Genomic DNA, 15,383 nt, shown 5'->3' with positions numbered 1-15,383 from the left:
ACTGACTTGTTGCACAATTACCACAATCAACTGACTCATTAAAAAGGTGGAGTCTAGAGTTGGAATTGAACTCTTCTTGGAAGACCGGTCTGTGGGAATTGTTGTCAATCCATACTGCGGGAGTGTATTTGTCTCACAATTCACACTTGTGCAGCCTAAATTAAAGTTTACTGCCCAGCAAAGTTATCCAACAGGTGACAGGGGAGCTTAACAATGCATTGGTGTTTGTTTTACCGGAGCAGACATTCTGTTCCTGTTGTAGATCAGGGGTTTCCAAAACTTTTCCACTAAGGGCAGCATACTAAAACGTCAAAGCATGCAGGGGCCATTTTCCATCCATCCATCCATCCATTTTCTACCGCTTGTCCCTTTTGAGGTCAGGGGGGTGCTGGAGCCTATCATTCGGGCGGAAGGCGGCGTACACCCTGGACAAGTCGCCCCTCTTCGCAGGGCGAACACGGAGGCATTTTAATATTTTTTGTTCTGTAAAACAATGCTCAAACGGAACTTATATGTTGATATAACTTTGTGTCATCTTTGTGTTACAGGTGATGTTATTATTCCTTTACGATACCAATATCGGATCCTTGAGTATAGGCTGATACCGATATTAATCTCATACGATATCAGCACAAACTATACACACTTTCATCATTTGATCAAGCGAAAAATACTCAGTGTGAACAACGAAAAACACTAACTAATTTTTGACTACGTTTACAATGCAGGCCCAAATCGGATTTTTTTCGAAATCGGATATTTTCCGGCTGACTGTTTACACTGTGTCACGCCAAATTTCTTCCCCCCTTCAAAAACCTTCCCCTCGGAAGACATTTGGCGTGACAGCCCCTCTAATACCTGAAGGACCCCAATCAATGAGGGTGGAAGGACCTTAAAGCTGCCCACACAGCTGCCTGTTTTAAAAGCATTATAATTGGCTGATTGTCATTGGTGAAAAATAACAATGAGGAAAAAATATTAGCATTCCAGCATGTTAACCTATCAAGCTATTTTTGCTTCGCTAATTTTGCAGCTGTAACCCTTATGAGTCATATAACTTGCTTGAAGCAGCCCGCACAGCTGCCTGTTTTAAAAGCATTATAATTGGCTGATTGTCATTGGTGAAAAATAACGGTGAGGAAAAAATATTAGCATTCCAGCATGCTAACCTTTCAAGCTATTTTTGCTTCACTAATTTTGCAGCTGTAATCCTTAAGAGTCATATAACTTGGTATTATAACGCCCTCATTGGCGTCCTTCAGGCATTAGAGGGGCTGTCACGCCAAATGTCTTCCGGGGGGAAGGTTTTTGTAGGGGGAAAGAAATTTGGCGTGACAACTGCAAGTAAAATGTGGTCTTTATCAGACTCCGGTATAAACACGCACAGGTCCCAAAGTGGCCCCAAAGTGGCACCGACGTCTTTTGCATGCGCAGTTCGATAAAGTGAATACAAAGGCAGTTGACCGAATTCCGTAAATGAACAAGGAAGTCGCAACTATCCATCCATTTTCTACCGCTTAGTCTCTTTGGGGTCGCTGGTGCCTATCTCAGCTACAATCGGGCGGAAGGCGGGGTACAACCTTGACAAGTCGCCGACTCATCGCAGGGCCAACACAGATAGACAGACAACATTCACACTCACATTCACACACTAGGGCCAATTTAGTGTTGCCAATCAACCTATCCCCAGGAGAATGCGTTTGGAGGTGGGAGGAAGCCGGAGTACCCGGAAGAAACCCACGCAGTCACGGGGAGAACATGCAAACTCCACACAAAAAGATCCCGAGCCCGGGATTGAACCCAGGAATACTCAGGACCTTCGTATTGCCTCTATATTGAAGACATTATCATATATATCTGATGTATGACACCGACACACTTTCAAAGTTTGCAAGTAAATAGATATGATGAAAGCAGTATCAATCTCACGGCGATTCCTGAGCCATTTTGAGAGACAATGAGCCAGCCATTCATGTGACCGTGTGACGTAGAGGTTGGAACCGTAGATCCCTTCCCTTCCAACAACAATGCAAATCATGCAGACTTTTTGTGAGAGCAAATTATGGTCCACAAGCTTATATTTGAACCCAGGACTGCTCAGGACCTTCGTATTGTGAGGCAGACGCACTAACCCCTCTTCCACTGTGCTGCCCGAAGTCGCAACTAATACTACAAAATAAAAGTTGCCACCATAGATATGGTCACGACACCTTAAAATATTTTTTTACAACAAAATTAATTAAAGTAATATTACGTATGAATGGATGTATAGTTGGGCTTCACGGTTGCAGAGGGGTTAGTGCGTCTGCCTCACAATACGAAGGTCCTGAGCAGTCCTGGGTTCAAATTCAGGCTCGGGATCTTTCTGTGTGGAGTTTGCATGTTCTCCCCGTGAATACGTGGGTTCCCTCCGGGTACTCCGGCTTCCTCCCACTTCCAAAGACATGCACCTGGGGATAGGTTGATTGGCAACACTAAATTGGCCCTAGTGTGTGAATGTGAGCGTGAATGTTGTCTGTCTATCTGTGTTGGCCCTGCGATGAGGTGGCGACTTGTCCAGGGTGTACCCCGCCTTCCGCCCGATTGCAGCTGAGATAGGCGCCAGCACCCCCCGCGATCCCAAAAGGGAATAAGCGGTAGAAATGGATGGAAGGATGTATAGTAGGGGTGTAACGGTACACAAAAATGTAAAAGTTTAAAGTTTAAATGAGCATATATTAATGCAGTATGAAGAAGAATGTTTTAATGTAGACACATAATAATAATAATAATAATAATAACTTAGATTTATATCGCGCTTTTCTAAACACTCAAAGCGCTCACAGAGAAGTGGGACTCAACATTCATTCACACCTGGTGGTGGTAAGCTACATCAGTAGCCACAGCTGCCCTGGGGTAGACTGACGGGTAGACACATAGAATCATCATACTGCTGTGATTATATGCATCAAGTGTTCATTCAAGGCTAAGGCAAAAAAATCGAGATATAAATGGTGTATCGTGAAATGGCCTGAAAATATTGAGATATTAATAAAAGGCTATACCGCCCAGCCCTACTTTAAACACACTGTAAGAAGACTCATTTTATGTTTGAACTTAAAAATGTTGATATTTTCACTCAAAACACATCAAAATGGGCTTTGCGACATTCATGCAAGACTCTTTGCTCAGTGTCAAAAGAAAGGCGCAACATTATCCCGTGTTTTTAGTCATTATTTAACGACTAATCATGAAGTTAACTGACGTCCATCCATCCATCCATCCATCATCTTCCGCTTATCCGAGGTCGGGTCGCGGGGGGAGCAGCCTAAGCAGGGAAGCCCAGACTTCCCTGTCTCCAGCCACTTCGTCTAGCTCTTCCCGGGGGATCCCGAGGCGTACCCAGGCCAGCCGGGAGACATAGTCTTCCCAACGTGTCCTGGGTCTTCCCCGTGGCCTCCTACCAGCTGGACGTGCCCTAAACACCTCCCTAGGGAGGCGTTCGGGTGGCATCCTGACCAGATGCCCGAACAACCTCATCTGGCTCCTCTCGATGTGGAGGAGCAGCGGCTTTACGTTGAGCTCCCCCCGGATGGCAGAGCTTCTCATTCTATCTCTAAGGGAGAGCCCCGCCACCCGGCGGAGGAAACTCATTTCGGCCGCTTGTACCCGTGATCTTATCCTTTCGGTCATGACCCAAAGCTCATGACCATAGGTGCGGATGGGAACGTAGATCGACCGGTAAATTGAGAGCTTTGCCTGCTGGCTCAGCTCCTTCTTCACCACAACGGATCGATACAACGTCCGCATTACTGAAGACGCCGCACCGATTTGCCTGTCGATCTCACGATCCACTCTTCCTTCACTCGTGAACAAGACTCCTAGGTACTTGAACTCCTCCACTTGGGGCAGGGTCTCCTCCCCAACCCGGAGATGGCACTCCACCCTTTTCCGGGCAAGAACCAAGGACTCGGACTTGGAGGTGCTGATTCTCATTCCGGTCGCTTCACACTCGGCTGCGAACCGATCCAGTGAGAGCTGAAGATCCCGGCCAGATGAAGCCATCAGGACCACATCATCTGCAAAAAGCAGAGACCCAATCCCGTGGCCACCAAACCGGATCCCCTCAACGCCTTGACTGCGCCTAGAAATTCTGTCCATAAAAGTTATGAACAAAATCGGTGACAAAGGACAGCCTTGGCGGAGTCCAACCCTCACTGGAAACGTGTCCGACTTACTGCCAGCAATGCGGACCAGGCTCTGACACGTATCATACAGGGAGCGGACTGCCACAATAAGACGTGTCTTGCTTTAATTTTTGTAGATGGATCCGGGCGCAACCATGCACGAATGTAAAATGCGACCAAGCAAACATGTATACGGTATGTATGTACAAACATACATCCATCCATCCATTTTCTACCGCTTGTCCCTTTTGGGGTCGCAGGGGGTGCTGGCGCCTATCTCAGCTGCATTCGGGCAGAAGGCGGTGTGCACCTTGGACAAGTCGCCACCTCATCACAGGGCCAACACAGATAGACAGACAACATTCACACACTAGGGACCATTTAGTGTTGCCAATCAACCTAAACATACCTATACACATACTGTACATATGCAAGCACATATGCATACTTACACTCATGCATATAATCACGTATCATCGAACACATATTAATGTTTTTCCCTTAGGGCAGGGGTGTCAAAGTCAGAGTGAATGATCTATGGTATTTAATTAGTATTAGAACCGGCCCGCAGGCCACAGCCGCCTGCTGCTGTTTTGCACGCACCAAAACCCCATCGGTGTTGGTGCTAAGAATTTTCAAAATGGGGTGCCAGGGACCCCATCAAGTCATAAAAATGGGGTCCCATGGTAAATCCTTGGGGTTCCACTTTTTTGTAAGTGTTTTGAAAACAAATGATTAAATGTATGCATAATCCTGTTGTATCTCACATTCTATATTGTGTTTTGGAAAAAGGTTGTCATAAACGTTACTTAATTCATTAAAAAAAATAATACAAAAAAAAACAAATTTTTATGCATGTGTAAATGTATTCACTTTCTTCGTTCCTTCATGGATCTAAACTTTACCACTGCCTGTATTTTTTTCTATATTTTTATTGGAATAATTTCAGAAGTTGTTTGTTCTATTTTTGGCCAAAGTAAGACAAAGAAAACAATTTGAAGTTGTCTTTATTTCTTAGTTTTAAGGTCATGATTTTAATAGTCCAGCCAGCGTGTACACAGATTTTCCTCCAGGCGGCCCCTGAGCTAAAATGAGTTTGACACCCCTGCCCTTGGGAAACTGGCACACTGAGGCCCTGTTTACACTCCGCCGGATAAGGTTATCCAGGGTAAATCACACCTAACCTTATCCGTGTCCACACACAACAATGCCACCGTTTAACACCCCCGACCCCCTCCGTTCGCCAGAGCAACGCGACTTATTACGCTTGCGCGGAAAAGAAAAAACAAATGCTCTCCAGTAGATGATTTTACTTCTTTGTAAAGTTATTTAAAAGAGCTATACTTTAAATTGTTTGCTGTGCATTTTACATTTGTTTGCTGTGTTTTGTGTGCAGGTTTCTAAATTAAAACGTATCTCCTTTGAACAATATACAGTGTTGTGGTATTTCAATGAACGAGAATCCAGTGTGTCTACTGTAGTGAATTATGGCTGGGCGATATTGCCCTTTTGAAACATCGGCATATTTTTAGGCCATATCCCGATATACGATATATATTACGATATTTTGCCTTGGCCTTGAATGAACACTTGATACTTATAATCACAGCAGTATGATCATTCTGTGTCTACATTAAAACATTGTTCTTCATACTGCATTCATATATGCTACTTTAAACTTTCATGCAGAGAGGGAAATCACAACTAAGTCAATTGACCAAAAGTGTGTTTATTAAAGTTATTAAGCAATGGCACAAACATTCAAGTCTTTTCCAAAACATAAATTGCAAGATTGTCAGAGACATTTTATGTGTCAAATAAAAATGAGCTGCATAATAGGAAATCAAATAGTATTCGTCCTTTACTATGTGGTAGGTTACTAAGGTTATGAAATTCTATTCATTCTCTAGCGAGTGACTTTTCAAATGATGCTACATGTTAGCAGTATTGCTACTTTTTGTAGCAACGCTTTTGCCCCACACTTGACAAATTCCGGTTGTCTGTTCGACATATTCCCAATTGAAGCCGAACCTCCGCCAGGCGATGAAAACCCTGCTGTTTTTTATTGGGAATTAAGTCTTCCTTCATTTGTTACCAGATCCGCACCTTCTTTCTCTCGTACGGCTACGTTAGCAGCTAACTTAGCCCAGTATGCTATCTCTCTGCTCTGCGAGGGCGGACACGTATGTGACGTATGTAAGAATGTGCGCCTGCTTGTCTGTGAGGAGAGACAGGAAAGAGCGAGAAGAGCCTGAAGTGTACGCCCGGCGTGAGAACGTATACATGAATATTACGATATAGTCATTTTCTATATCGCACAGAGACAAACCCGCGATGTATCGTATAAATCGATATATCGCCCAGCCCTATAGTGAATCACACCTGAGACAACCTAAATTAATCAAATCTTTATTAGACACGTAAACAATGTAATGAAGAACATCTTACAACATTTAAAACAATTAATCTAGACAGAAAATACTCAAAGTATTGTTGTTGTTGGTTTATTCCGCCGTTGGGGTATTCTTTTGTGAGGTATGGCGTCAGGGGATAAGCTGGGTCGTATCCGAAATAGCTGCAATCGCCCGTTGCCTTCTCTTAAGGTAGTGATTTGTGATTTCCAAAAGCGCCTGAACGTGTGCAGGAAGGAGAAACACGGGCATGTCTGGATGATCTGCCTCCATCTTTGTTATTAAGCTGGCTGTGGCGTGTTCTTTCTGGTGTCGCTTCCTGTGTGGGCGCATTCTTTCTGATGTCAATTCCTGTGTGAGCGTGGTCTTCCTCCCGTCACTTCCTCTTACTTTGTAAACGATCAATGAGTTCATACAAAGCTATGTGCCGGAGATTCAAGAAATACATGGCGCACTTACCCGTGTAAAAATCTGTCCGAGGAGGGAGACCTTAAACGCTGGTTTTGTGTGGCTGAAACGGGGCTTAGGCTAAATAATTATTCTTTTAAGGGGTTATATGACTTACTGTAGACATGGCCTGACAAAGCTTAACCTATTCTTACTATAACAATCTACAAGGTTTAGTCCCCTCCATTTATTTGCTTTCTTTTGTATTTCAAGTTATCATTACATATATGCAGAGGTGGGTAGAGTAGCCAGAAATTGTACTCAAGTAATAGTACTGTTACTTTAGAGATGTATTAAGGAGTAGTCATCCAAATATTTACTTGAGTGAAAGTAAAAAGTATGTTGTGAAAAAACTACTCAAGTACTGAGTAACTGATGAGTAACCTGATTACGGCAACAAATAATGCACAAAAACATAAAAATAGCAATGAGCAAATTCAGAGCCAGGAATATCTCTTAAACAACTAAAACAATAATATATATTAAATAATAATACATTAAAATAAAAAAAATAAGGCAAATTGAGCCACAATAACTTAACAGCACCATGGGCTCAGTAGGCATTTATTGATTGATTGATTGATTGAAAATTGTATTAGTAGATTGTACAGTACAGTACATATTCCCTACGATTGACCACTAAATGGTAACACCCCAATACGTTTTTCAACGTTAATCAATTACTTAATAAATGACCAAGTCGAGGTGATCTACCTCATATATACATACACACACATAATGTCTTACCTTATACACACATCAAAATAATACTTGTATGTTGAAGCACAGTACAATCCATCAAGCGGTGTGGCTTCATAGCTTACCAAAGTTGTACTAAAACATTTTGATAGGTTTTTGAGCGCCGTGTGGAGTGTTCTATATTTTCAATGGAACATATAACATTTTTGTGTCATATTGCAGTCTACACATATCTCTGATGGGTCACTGCCATCTACTTGTCCCACTTATAATTTCACCATGTACCAAATAAAATATCTTCGAGGTCAGAAAGCACAACCAAAATTATTCCGGGTTACAAGGCGCACTCTTGAGTTTTAAGAAAATTAAAGGATTTTAAGTGCGCCTTATAGTCCGAAAATTATAATGAGCTCTGCTTCTTTCTACTCCTTTTCCGACATGTTATCATGGGAAAATGGAAATATGTAAAACGTGATGTATCATATTGTAACTGTGAGCATGTTTGGAATAAACTTAATAACAACCCAAAAAACTTTGAATAAAAAAAACAAAAAACGATCGTAACTATACATAAAATAAATGTATACGTAGCACAGAGTGGAAAAATAATAATCTTTATTTTATGTTTTTAATGTTGTTTAATCATGTCAAGTGAGGCTCCGCATCATCTACCTACCCTAAACGCATGTGCAAACACTCCCTGCGTATATGTGGGATGAGACAGCAGTGAGTGAGAGACACATTTTTATTCAATACAAGTAAAATTTGTGAAAAATAGCGATGTTTAAAAATAATGACGTATGTTCCGTTAAACTACAAATGGTAACATAAGCTAGCCAGTGGAGGTCTTGTTATATTTTTGGTTTCAAAAATGTTTAACTTTGAGCAAATGCTAAAAGCCCCCTTTAAATATAGCATGCGGTGTACACCAAGGGTCAATCCTGGGACAGTTGCACTTCAATTTAGATGACATATACTGTATATTAAGTCCCAAAATAACTAAAGTTAGTATTATTTAGAGAGGACAATGCTTCATTTTGTTAATGGGAGGACACGCAACAGCTAACAAAAACGATCACAAAGGAAATGAACAACTTAAAAAAACATCCTTGAACCTAATCCAAACTAAAATATTATTGTTAAGTAGCAGTAAAATACAAACATGCGTTGTAGACATTGACTGAACGAATGAAAACACCTTTTAGGGGTCATACATGAAAAAGAGACCTCTCAATCTCACTCCAAACATAAACAACATATTAGGGTTGTACAGTATACCGGTACTGATAAAGTACCACAGTACTAATGAATCAAGAACGGTACTATGCAGGTATATGTGTATTTGCCGCTGGTTGGCTCTCCGCAGTGGTCACTCAAGAGCGTGTCATGTTTGAATGCGCCATCACGAGTAGCAACCAGACAAATGTTTTCAGATTTCAAGTGCGTTTGCGTTGTTATCGTCACCACTATACACACACTCATGACGTAAAACACATTATCCCTGTTTATCTAGAACACAAGTGTTAAACTCCAGGCCCGGGGGCCAGATCTGGCCCGCAACATAATTTTATCTGGCCCGCAAACACCTGGAAATATGGGTCAATAAAGTACTTAATATTTTCTAACTAAATGTAATTGATTTTTTTCATTTCGACAGAAAAACTATATGTACTGCTTGAAATTGCATACCTTTTAAACTTTAATAGTATCCAATATTGCAACAAATATTACAGTATATTATCATACTTTCCAATCATGTTTTTGTCTGAATAAAAATACATAAAAATACTTAACTTTACAGCAAACTTCCCATCAAATTAATAAAAATTACAATAAACGTTACATTGTTCTTTACAGCATTATACTGTAAATTGAAAAAAAAAAACACTACTGTCTTTTGGGTTACAATTCTGTTGACTGAGCTGCCAGTTTTTGACTGTAAAATCTACGGTTGTTGTTTTTAACGGTATAGTAGTGCAAATGGAAAGAAGGTACATTTGTTTTTATGGCAGAAAAACTGGTAGCAAAGTTGCCCGAATAAAAAGAGAACTTGTACTTTTTTTCCATAAACAATATAATGTTGTAAAAAGCGATGTAAATTTAACACAAAAATTCTAGTAACAGCTTTTTACATAACTGGAATAAGAAACATATGTTTATGTACCCTAAGATTTTTTGGTAAAATAAAGCCAATAACGCTATTTTTTTGTCCCCTTTATTTAAATATGTACCAAAAAGTATCGAAATAATTTTAGTACCGGTACCGGTTCCAAAATATTGGTATCATTACACTAATTTCATGAATTTGATCAATCAAAAATACACCTTTACTGTAAAACATTGTTTCTGTTTCTATAACAAGCTTTTACAACAATACCAACCTTTTTAAAATTGGGTAAACGATAGGAAGGTTATGACGTTTTTAACAAAAAGGTCACATCTAAAATCTTAAGCCACATTGACTTTGTATTGAAGAGGTTGATCATAAATTTGTTTATTCTCAAATGTTAAAGAATTCATAGCCTTCTTAATATTTATCACAGGAAAATGATACTTACCTCACTGAAATCGTCAAGACCAGTCTGATAATACAGGTTTTATTTAAATCGGTTCATTTTTTTAAATGTTACACACATACTGCCTCTAAAAAATACCACTTACTTTTTTATTTTTACGGACATGGCGGTGCGCTGTCATGTGATCGTGGCATTGCTGGTAAAACGAGAAGAGGCGCATGCCATGTTGGCAAACGCCTACGCACGGAGTACTAAAAAGCAGATACAGAGGGAGAATGGACGCATTTTGGCTTAAAAAATAATGATAAAGGTGATGTTATGTAAGCAAATTGTCAAACAGTTTTAGACAACATTTCTCAACGAGCTATTGCAAGGAATTTAGGGATTTTAACATCTACGGTCTGTAAAATCATCAAAAGGTTCCGAGAATCTGGAGAAATCACTGCACGTAAGCGATGATTTACAGACCTTTGATCCCTTAGGCAGTACTGCATCAAAAACCAACACCAGTGTGTAAAGGACATCACCACATGGGCTCAGGAACACTTCATAAAACCACTGTCAGTAACTACAGTGGGTCGCTACATCTGTAATTGCAAGTTAAAGCTCTACTATGCAAAGCGAAAGCCATTTATCAACAACATCAAGAAACGTCGCCGGTTTCTATGGGCCTGAGATCATCTACGATGGACTGATGCAAAGTGGAAAAGTGTTCTGTGGTCCGACGATTCCACATTTCAAATTGTTTTGTAAATATTCGACATCGTGTCATCCGGAACAAAGGGGAAGCGAACCATCCAGACTGTTATCGACGCAAAGTTCAAAAGCCAGCATCTGTGATGGTATGGGGATGCATTAGTGCCCAAGGCATGGGTAACTTACACATCTGTGGAGGCACCATTAATGCTGAAAGGTCCATACAGGTTTTGGAGCAACATATGTTATCATCCAAGCAACGTTATCATGGACGCTTCTGCTTATTTCAGCAAGACAATGCCAAGCCACGTATTACAACAGCGTGGTTTCGGAGTAAAAGAGTGCGGGTACTTTCCTGGCCCACCTGCAGTACAGACCTGTCTCCCATCGAAAATGTGTGGAGCATTATGAAGCGTAAAATACGACAATGGAGACCCCGGACTGTTGAACGACTAAAGCTCTACATAAAACAAGAATGGGAAAGAATTCCACTTTTAAAGCTTCAACAATTAGCTTCCTCAGTTCCCAAACGTTTGAGTGTTGTTAAAACAAAAGGTGGTGTAACACAGTGGTGAACATGCCCTTTCCTAACTACTTTGGCACGTGTTGCAGCCATGAAATTCTAAGTTAATTATTATTTGCAAAAAAAATTAAGTTTATGAGTTTGAACATCAAATATGTTGTGTTTGAAGTGCATTCAACTGAAAATGGGTTGAAAAGGATTTGCAAATCATTGTATTCCGTCTACATTTACATCTAACACAATTTCCCAACTCAAATGGAAACAGGGTTTGTAAAATGTATGCAAAATGTTGTTGTTTTTTTCAATTTTGTAATTGAGACATAAATCAAATCTGTATCTTATCCTGGTGAGAACTGCAGCATTCTTTAAGTAATGCAAAAATGTCCACTGTAAAGGACGCTGGTTGGCAGGAGGATCATGTACTTCAAATATTACTAACATCAAGTGAACTGTTAAACTTAAAAAAAACAAAACGAAAATACAAAAAAAAAAATCCGTATTTCCGACATTTCATCCGTTTTAGCCACAATTAAAAATATTACATTAAAAAGTATATTTTTTTGTATTTCATTTTTGTAAATATAACCAATTAATGAGCTATTTTACTTACAATTAAAATAACCTTCCAACAAGAGCTAAAACGTCTGGTAATTTTTCCTATTTCAAGAAATGTATCTAACATTTTAGTAGGTACAGTAATACGTACTAATAACTAAATTGGTGTAACTGACAGAAAGTGCCGTAATAGAAAAATACTTAGCTGCGCAGCGATATGTAATTTGCTTTCGCATCAATTTAACATGTAAAAAAAAAAAAAATCAACAAATAAGAGATTCTTTTCAGCTGCCTCCATGTGCACAAACTTTAAAGGTCACCCTCCTCTTTCTAAATGACCTACTGCACTTAAACTCATGCATTGACTCCGGCAGTAACTGTCAGACTTTGCCATCTTGAGGTGAATCAACTGAGATTGAAGGTCTAAACTCAGTTTACGTGCTCACTCGCATGCTCACAGTCTGAACCGAGTTCCTGGAATATCTCCCTTGCTCACTAAGTATCCATTGACTACACAAACTTATGTCAGCTTTACTTCTGAATTACTACTTCTTGTCATTATTTTCATTACTTAAAGCAGTGGTTCTCTAACTTAAAACACTACCCCAGAAAACACTTGGCTCTCCATGTACCGCCATAATGACCAACATTAAAATAAAGTAGCGTAGTAGGCCTAAATATTCATCAAAAGCAAGGTTTTTGATGAAAAACGGGTTTTATTTTCCAAGTACTGTATTTCCTTGAATTGCCGCCGGGGCGCTAATTAATTTAAAACATCTTCTCACTCATGCGCTTACCAAAGGCATGCGGTAAAAGTAAGCATGGGCTAATTATTTTAAAACCTCTTCTCACTCCGGCACTTACCAAAGGCATGCAGTAAAATTTTTAGTGTGATGTAAGCTTGGACCTTAAATCCTACTGAATAGCTCTTAATCTTATTCCCTTTATGCGATTTCAGATTACCGGAATTGAAATCAGCCTCCTCCATTTTGAAAATGATGACAGGGGAAGTGTCACTCGTGACGTCACGAGTTTGACCAGGCGGTAATACTTAGTATGTGCTAATTATTTTGCGAAGCGAGTTTGACCCAGCAGTAATTCAAGGCAGGCGCACCCTACGGAAATTCAAGGAAATACGGTATATTTCATTTTGAGGACACTGTAACTAGGGTTGTACAGTATACCGGTACCAATGAATCAAAACGGCACTATACTCTATTTGAAAAGTACCGGTTCAGCCATATTTTTTGTCATGTCATGACATTGCTGGTTTTACGAGCAGAGGAGCATGTTCGGCAACGTACAACTACGGAGTACTTACAAGCAGACATAATATGTAGACAGAAAAGGGAGAACGGACGCATTTTGGCTTGAAACTAAAGCTAAAGGTGAAGTTATAACACTGAAACGCCCTCAAGAAGAGGTGCTTTACGACATGACTAGCTAGTCTACAGTGTTTTAGCTACTTCTAAATCATTAATCTTCCCCTCCATGGCGACAAATAAAGTACGTTTCTTACAAGTATCATCCCTGCAGGACGAGGAATAGCTAAACATGTTTCACTACACACCGTAGGAGGATACAATAGCTCACTGGCATCACAATGTAAACAAATGCTATGGGTGGATCTACACTTGACATCCACTGTAATGATACCAAGTACAAGAGCGGATGTAGTCGATAGCACTATGATTACGTCAATGTTTTTTATCGTCACAAAATATTTTTTCATTTTAAAAAACTTCATATTATGTTAATAAACTCAGTAAATATTTCCCCGGACACATGAGGACTTGAACTATGACCAATGTATGATCCTGTAACTACTTGGTATCGGATCGATACCTAAATTTGTGGTATCATCCAAAACTAATGTAAAGTATCCAAACAGAAGAATAAGTGATTATTACATTTTAACCGAAGTGTAGCTAGAACATGTTGAAACGGAAAATAAGCAGATATTAACAGTAAATGAACTAGTAGATTAATAATCAATTTTTACACTTTGTTCTTTAGAATTTTGACAAAATAACAGAATGAAAAATGACACAAGATGTTACTGCATACGTCAGCAGAGTAATAAGGAGCCTTTGTTTGTTTACTTATTACTAAAAGACAAGTTGTCTAGTATGTTCACTATTTTTGCAATAAGACACATGTTTAATGTACCGTATGATATTTTGTTAAAATAATGCAATTTGTTTGTGGTCCCCTTTATTTAGAAAAGTCTCAAAAAGTATTGAAATACATATTGGTACCGGTACCAAAATGTTGGTATCGCGAATACCCCAACTGTAACATTGCACACAGTTTGAACAGTGACACTGTGTTTGAATATTTAATAAAGTGATTCTTTGGCGTACCATTAGAGGGAGCCCACGTACCACTCGTAGTCTGAGAACCACAAATTTTAAAGCATTAATTATCATACAATATGCATTTTTCTTACAGTATACATTGCTGTCTACTTTCACCTCCTAATTTTATGTATTAAAGGCCTACTGAAACCCACTACTACTGACCAAACAGTCTGATAGTTTATATATCAATGATGAAATATTAACATTGCAACACATGCCAATACGGCCGGTTTAGTTTACAAAATTACAATTCTAAATTTCCCGCGGAGTTCCTTGTTGAAAACGTCGCACAATGATGACGCGTATGATGACGCGTGCGTGTGACGTCTCGAGTTGGAGGGGACATAGGGGACATTAGCGCAGCAACACTAGCGGCTCAAAGTCGTCTCTTCTCATTGCGCAATTACACAGTATTTTGGACATCTGTGTTGCTGAATCTTTTGCACTTTGTTCAATTAATAATGGAGAAGTCAAAGCAGAAAGATGGAGGTGGGAAGCTTTAGCCTTTAGCCACACAAACACACGGTGTTTCCTTGTGTAAAATTCCCGGAGGTGAAGCTTTACTATGGATCAAAGCGGTCAAGCGAACATGGATCCCGACCACTTGTCAACCGGCAGGTTTCGGTGAGAAAATTGTGGCATTCAGTGCGGCATTTAGGCAAGAGCAACCTCAAGTACCTGCGGCCGAGGCGAGCGTTCCACAAATTTTGTTTGGATCCTATTTTTTTTTTATATTGTTTACTTAATTCATCCATGGAATTTTTGTTATTGTTGAAAGCTCCGGTCGGACAGGTTTTTACGGGACACATTTCCGGTGTGTGTTGCTCTGAGAACCCACGGGTGTGTAGTTAATGCTCGATTGCTCATAAGAAAGCAAAGTTCGCTCCGTTTTCTGACACTCACCTTTCAACTCCAATCGTTCCACTACTTTTATCTATATTTTTTTTACATTCTTATTTATATTTAATTGAAAAAAATGCGGAATTTATATTTTGACGTGAAACTGAATG

Source organism: Nerophis ophidion, linkage group LG21, assembly GCF_033978795.1.
Source record: "Nerophis ophidion isolate RoL-2023_Sa linkage group LG21, RoL_Noph_v1.0, whole genome shotgun sequence".
Classification (NCBI taxonomy): Eukaryota; Metazoa; Chordata; class Actinopteri; order Syngnathiformes; family Syngnathidae; genus Nerophis; species Nerophis ophidion.
Note: the sequence above shows the minus strand (reverse complement) of the source record.